The following is a 7,740-nucleotide window of genomic DNA, read 5'->3' on the forward strand; positions in this document are numbered from 1 at the left end:
TCTGATAAAATTCACCACATATGTACAAGCATTTACCCTGTCGTGCTTTCTGAAAAATTCAAGCAGTATCACCACAACTAAAAATAATGCTATTAAGTACTTCCAGATACACGCCCCCCTCAAAGGTGAGGAGAAACACTATGATACCAAGCCCAGAGCTTTCCAACTACATTGGCTGATTGTTTTACATCTACTAAACCTTTCCTTTTAAAGACTGTTTCAACCATCATATTGCATTCTCAAAGGAGATCATTTGTGCTGTTACCATAATAATCAGTTAGTTAGTGTGGGGATGTTATCACTATTAGAAAAGTAAGATGCCGGGGATCCCTGGATGGCTCAGCGGTTTAGCGCCTGCCTTTGGCCCAGGGCGTGGTCCTGGAGTCTCAGGATCGAGTCCCACATCAGGCTCCCTGCATGGAGCCTGCTTCTCTGTCTGCCTCTCTCTCTCTGTCTCTCTCTCTTTCTTTCTCTCTCTGTGTCTCTCATGAATAAATAAATAAAATCAGAAAAGAAAACTAAGACACCACAGAGGTAAATATGTTAGAGCACTTGTGGGAGTTGTCGATTAGCAGCAAAACATGAAGAGACCACGCTTTGGCATTCCCGAAGAAAGAAAGGCTGTCACGCTCAAGTGCAGGCAGCCAATTTTCTAAGGCTGGTGAGCTATATGCTTTGGCAGTTTTCTGACTTAGGTCTGATGTTAAAGAATTAACAACAAATATACAAGAAAGACGTTTCTGTGCTTGCGAGTGGCCTAGGGTCTGATGCCATACAAAATGATCTCAGGGATGAGTGCCAGCTGTCCACAATTAAACACTTCTACCTTTCAGAGACGCTGGTTCCTATGACTCAGCCACACTCCTCCCTGATACCAGACACTGAGTTCAAATGTTTTCATGGAGGTGTGGGGCATGACAAAAATGCAAAGGTCCTGCGGCTGATGCTCACTAGGTGGTCAGCGTTAACACGCTTCTCACCAAGTCCCAGTGTAACTCCGTGAGGCATTGAGGATTATGTGGCTTTTCCTTTCCTTGATGAAGAGAAAGAGGAAGCTGGGTTTAGAAGTTGAAAATCTCCATTACAACTTCCCTTTTAGTGAGTTTTCCCTGGAGTGAAACGAAATTCCGAGTGCATCAAACATAAATGGAAAACGTGCGCTTCATCAGTCATCTCATTTATTAACAGGAGCTCCCAGTTGGGTGGCTCACTGAATAAAATAGCTTATTCCAAATTTGTCTGGATCTTGAGGTCCCAGGAGCATGTAGCTAGCAAAAGTCACCACTCCTTTCATTAGTAATATTCGCCTCTGCCTTCCTGAAATCCCTGCCAGGACAGGGAGGAGTAAGAAGTCCACACCTTTATGAATGCTTTTGGGACATAAATGTACTCAGAGGATTTTATTTAAAATACTTTAAGACCAAAATAGTCAGGCACTGATTCATTAGAATGGGTGTAGACTCTGTGTTGTAGTTGTGGTTTTAATGGTGGCAAAATATACATAATGTAAAATTCACCGTTTAACCATTTAAGTGTGCAAACCAGTGGCATTAAATACATTCACAATATTATGCAACCATCACCATCATCTGTTTCCAGAACTTTTTCATCACCCCAAACAAATTCTACATGCTAAACAATAACTCACCCTTCCCCACCCTCTCCCCTCCTGGTAACCTTTGTTATATTTTGTGTCTCTGTGACTTAGCCTTCTCTCTGTACCCCGTGTAAGGACTGGTAGTGGTTTTAACTGTCATTCTTTGATATTCCTACTCATCAAAAGGTGAGTCTAATTTCTCTTCCTTCGTGATTCTCTTCAAGTGAATAAAACGAGGTAAAAATGACCCTGAATGACTTGAAGCCTAGACCAAAAAAAAAGATATACCTTTCACCTGGCTTCCTATCTTCCCTCACCTTGGGAACCCAGACCTTATAGTGTGAGGAAGCCAAGCAGACACGTGGAAAGGCCAAATGTAGGTATTCCAGCCACAGCCCCAACCGAAGTCCCAGCCAATGGCCAGCATCAATGACCAGACATGGGAGCGAGCCTTCGGTAACTGCAGCCCGCAACTGTGGAGCTACCCCAGTTGATGCCACATGAAACAGAGACAAGCCGGCCTCATTGAACCCCTCAAATGTCATACACTTGAGCAAGAGAAATATTGTGATTATCTCATGTCACTAAATTTGATGTAGCCTGTTATGCAGCAATTGATAATTGAAGTGACAATCATTCAGAGTCAATGCCATCACATAACTGTATATCAGCCGAATATCATAACTTTATGTATCTCATAGACTAGATCAAGCAAAAAAAAAAAAAAAAAATCAGAAACCCATGCCAGGGAATCTGGAAGACGTAGTAACCTAGACTAAAGTTAAGGCAAGAAGAAATCAACAGTCTTGAATCAACCAGTGTTACCTGAGTATCTGCATAATAGCTAGTAATAGTCATACCTTGGGAGAGGATATTCTTACCTGTGGAATGAATAAGTCACAAGAATCAAGGGCATATAGTCAACGGCACTATAATAGCGCTGTATAGTGACAGATGGTAGCCATGCTTGTGGTAAGAATAGCATAATGTATAGGTTGCATCACTACACTGTACACCTGAAACAAATGTAACATTGTGTGTCAATTGTACTCAAAAAATAAGAAGACAAAAAAATATAATTGATGGCTACATGTAACTGGCCAAACTCAAGTGTGTTTCTCCTTAGTAAGGAAAGAAAATTCAAATTTTGGCTATTTTAATTGCTTACCCCTTACTTAATAAATATAGGTGATAAAAACTTAATAGGTGATCTTGGTGGCAGAAAAAGAGATAATAATGCAAACAGACTGTGTTCTGCAACAATAAAACTAAAAGAAAAAAAAACGAATGTTTCAAAATATTACCTTAATTTAATTAAAGCTTCAGTAAAATGTGTCTGTAGGCAGATTTTTGTTGTCCTGTGTTAATTTACTATGATTGCCACTTCCTGTCTTTTCTGGTTGAGAACTCTAGTCCTAGAAAATGCTCAGCTGTTATCATCTGTTAACATCTTCTCTTCATTCTATCCTTCTGGAACTCCTTGAAGAAATATATTTCAATGTCTCAATTCATCCTCTGACTCTTCTCTTTTATGTTTTTCATATCTTTTTCTTTTTCAATATTGTGTGTCATTTACTCAGTTCTAATTCCATGTCATTAACCATCGCTTCAACTGTGTCCTAATCTATTATTTATCTTCTTTATTAGAGACTTTTTTTCAATTTTTAATCTATATGAAGAATTCATTTGCAAGATTTCTAATAGGCTCTTAGCAGCATTCATCCATACTTTCAAAAATTTTTTTTATTCATGATATCTTATTACAGTTCAATTTGGATATGAGGCCCTTTCTTATTCTTTCAAAGATTTATAAAATAATGTTACTGAAATCATTTGACAAATGTTTGGTTATTTCTAAATCCTTAAGTGTAATTCCTTCCACTTGTTGGGGAAACTGGCCATCATTCATAATCTTGAATGTCCACATACATTATTTTTTTAAAAAATTAAATTTTTAATTGAATTAGTTTTAGGTATACAACACAGAGATTTGACAATTATATACATTATGAAATGTCTACCATGGTAAGTATAGTTGCCATCTGTCACCACACAGTCATTACAATATTATTGACTAAACTCCCTGTGCTGTCCTTTTCATCCAGGTAACTTCTGTATTTTATAACTGAAAGTCTGTTCCTTTTAATCTCCTTCACCTATTTTGCCTATCTTCCCACTCCCCTCTCCTCTGGTAACTATCAATTTGTTCTCCATATTTATCCACATGTGTTAAGTCAGGCTTGTGAGCTCTTCTTGCCAAGGAAATTTTGTTGGTTTGGCTTCTTTGTTTTCATCTCTTCCTAAACTCACCTCCAGAGAGTGGACAGTTGCACACCTGCCTCAGCCTGACCCAGAGTCCACATTTCAGAACTAGGTTTTATACCAGCAGTTGGGACCTTTCCCAATGGGAAGCCCACAGTCTCAGTCAGTGTGGTTACAGATGGAGGCATTATTGGAAGATCCACTGGAATAAACAAGTAGCCCTCTCCTTCCTTCCTTCGCCAGGTCATTCTAATATAGCTGATGCCATCATAGAGGGCATGCATGTGACTTACACAGTGGGTATGTTTAGTACCTCATGGGGGTCCACCTCATGGGTGGATGACTAAGGTTGTTCCCATTTTCCGGATTCAGTGCCCTGGATATTTCAGCTCGCTCCTCCTTGCCATGTGGACTTTCATTCTGTTTTTGTTCATCAGAGACTTTTATTTCAAATTCTGCTTTGTTAGTGAAACTCTCCATTTTTGTAAAGCTCTTTTTTTTTTTTTCCATTTTCTGTGTTCCAAATGGAGGGGGAGGTACACCATGTGTACCCACTCTGCCATCGTCAACACAGAAAAAGATGGGAAGAAAAGTAATTTGTTTCTTTTCCTTGATTTTGCACAAAAATCTCTATAATTTTCATAAGTAAAAATTTCATCTTTATCATGATGAAGAGAAGGTAAATTAAGTCTGCCATTGCGTAGGACCATAGATTTGCTGAAACAAATAACTGAAAATAATACTATGAAGCAAGTGTTTTAGGTAATGCAGGGGCTGGACAAATACTTGATTCAGGGCTAGTACTACCAAACGAATACAACTTTCAAATATGTGTGCATACTTATGCAAAGCAGAAGATATGCAGAAAATCACATGTTACATTCCTCACAGGGGAAATGAACCTTTTGTAGATCTCTATAACTCTATTTAGGACCCTTTATATCTTTCGAATTACTGAGTTTTGTTCTAGATTCATAGCTTAAACAAGCTCCTAGGTAAGTGAGAGCTGGTTCTTTAGCTCTTCTAATTTCCAAAGACAAGTTCTGATTGTCTGATTTTGTACCATACACCTGCTAAAAGGTATCATTTTTCTGATTGAAGGTGCAGATGCTTTGGCATACACAAGAACAATAGACTTCATTTTAAAAAAAAGATTTTATTTGTGCATTTGACAGAAAGAGAGAGGGAGAGGGAAAGGGAGAGAGAGAGAGACAGAGAGAGAGAGAGAGAGAGAGAGAGAACAAGCCAGAGGAGTGGCAGGCAAAGGAGAGGGAGAGGCAGGCTCCCTGTTGAGCAGGGAGCCTGATGCAGGGCTCCATCCCAGGACCCTGGGATCATGATCCAAGCTGAGGCAGACACTTCACTGACTAAGCCACCCAGGCGCCCAGAGAATAGACTTCATATAGACGCTTGTCTACTTGTCAGTTCATTGTGGGCAAACTTTCATATGTTCAAAAACTCAATTCAAAATACAGAGAAAAATAAATCATATTTTCAAAAATTTGTCTGACATAGAGTCAATAATCACAATCTGCATGGAAACAGCTATCTTGCTTATTCTTTTTCCTCTTACTCAGGCATAGAAGCGCAGGAAGGTCAGGGGAAATGGGTGGGGTGACTCTATATTCCTTTTTCACATCTGCCCAAGTTACTCTCATGCTGAGTGAGGTTGATCAGGAAATGAAAAGCGTGGAAGGACAGATGCCCAAACAGCAATCACAGACTGCTTAAGAGGAGACTCCAAGGCAGATGATTCAGATAAGAGAATCTAGCACTTATTAGCCATAAGCTTCATGCCTGGCATAAAAGAGCATACATTCTTATCTTCCAGTTTAAAAAGGCAAGCTAAGGAGTATCGCAAGTCATTTTGCAAACAAGGCATCTGAATGGCCAACAGCTACATGAAAAGGTGCTCAGTATCGCCATCAGCAGGGAAATACAAATCAAAATCACAATAAGATATCACCTACCACCTGCCAGAATGACCATCATCAAAAAGACAAGAAATAATAAATGCCAGTGAGGATGTAAAGAGAAGAGAACCTTGGTGCACCATTGGTGGGAATATAAACTGGTATATAAACTGGTGCAGCCACTAGGAAAGATAGTATGGAGAATCCTCAAATATTAAAAATAGAACTACCATAAGATTCAGCAATCCCACGCCTGGGTATTTATCCAAAGGTAGCAAAAATCACTATCTTGAAGAGATCTGTACTTTCATGTTCATTGCAGAATTCTTTACAATAGCCAAGATATGGAAACAACATAACATTCCATCGACAGATGAATGTATAAAGAAAATGTAAGAATAATATACATATACATAATGGAAAACTATTTAGCCATAAAAAGAAGGAAATCCTGCTATTTATGACAATAGGGATGGGGATTATGCTAAGTGAGATAAGTCAGACAGAGAAAAACAAAGACTGTATGTTCTCACTTATTTGTGGAATTCAAAAACCCAAACTCATAGAAACAGATTAGATTTGTGGTTGTCAGAGGCAGGGGGGTAGGACGTGGGGGAATTAGATGAAGGTGGTCAAAAGGTACAAACGTCCAGCTATAACATAAATAAGTTGTAGAGATGTAATGTAAAACATGATGACTATAGTTAATAATATTGTTTTGTATATTTGAAAGTATGAAGAGTAGATCTTAAAAGTTCTCATTGTAGCTGTGTGAGATGAGAAGAGTTAACTGGCGGCTATGGTAATAATTTCACAATTTATACACATGTCAAATCATTAAGCTGTACACTTAAAATGTATACAATGTTATATGGCAACTGTATCTCATTAACACTGGAAAAAATCTTTTAAAGGCTTTTGCTATGATGCTAGATGACCAGGACTGCAACAGAACTTCCATCCTAGGAGGAAAATAAGCTTAGACAAGAATGGGTTATTCTGGGTGTCCAGTAGAGCCAAATTCACACCACACATATTATGCAGGATACTACTCCAGGCCATGGAGTAGATTGTGGGAAAGGAAGCCTCTGCTTCCATGGAGTTGGCGTTCCGGTAAAACAGAAAGGACTCTGGGCCTGGGAGCATCTCCAGGGGGTAAGGTCTAGGTCCAAAGAAAGAATCCAGTAACTTCAAAAACCAAGCTGGGTTAAAAGTCGAAGGTGAGTGTAGATAGGGGAATGACACCAAAGAAGAATGTTCAAATCTGGGTAGCAACGAAGTAGACCTTTGTCTTCCCAGAGAATGTGGGGGGACCTCTTAGTGATCACAAAAATCTCAACTCCGTGGTCTTCCCGCTGTGTCTGTCATACTTTGCATAGGCTTTGGAGATGGAATTGGTTTTCTATCTTAGGAGAGATGGGCATCTACAGGAAGGATCTGACCTGAGAAATCTGTGGTCTTACCTTCCTGATCACAATACTAACCCAGTTACCCTGATCCAATTCAGACACAACGTTTCAGATCATGAAAGGGCTCTTTTGACACTTTGTGAGGCATCTGCCCATTTAGGTCTCCGATGATGAAAAACAAACTCTAGAATGCTGAATTTGCAAAACTAAACCTAAACAAACATTGGGTGACAGGGACAACTAACATCCCATGGTAATCTTAACTCTCACCTGGGTGCATATTATGTCCAAAATCCATAACCATATATTCACAGCCACAGTTAGGAAGAAAGGTGTTATTAAACAGAAATGGGGAGCATGTGTTGAAGGCTAACTGGTGTCTTGTTACATAGAAATAATGCTGAGAGAAACCCAGAACCACCCAGCGAAGGCTGTGCAACACATCTGCTACCATAGGGCACTCATGGTAACAAACACCGTTTGCTGTTTTCTTGCAGTTGTCCTTTTCTATCATCCCAGGACACAGGCTTACGGAAACAGGAGCCAGTGGAGTGAAAAA

At 39.5% G+C, this 7,740-nt stretch overlaps 1 protein-coding gene across 2 annotated transcripts in view; it reads right to left on the bottom strand.

Annotated features, from left to right (window-relative positions):
• Nucleotides 1-7,740, bottom strand: part of SUGCT (succinyl-CoA:glutarate-CoA transferase) — a 714,309-nt gene that overhangs the window by 205,006 nt on the left and 501,563 nt on the right. The gene's annotated exons all lie outside the window — the stretch shown is intronic.

The sequence above is a fragment of the Canis lupus genome, chromosome 18, assembly GCF_011100685.1.
Source record: "Canis lupus familiaris isolate Mischka breed German Shepherd chromosome 18, alternate assembly UU_Cfam_GSD_1.0, whole genome shotgun sequence".
Classification (NCBI taxonomy): Eukaryota; Metazoa; Chordata; class Mammalia; order Carnivora; family Canidae; genus Canis; species Canis lupus.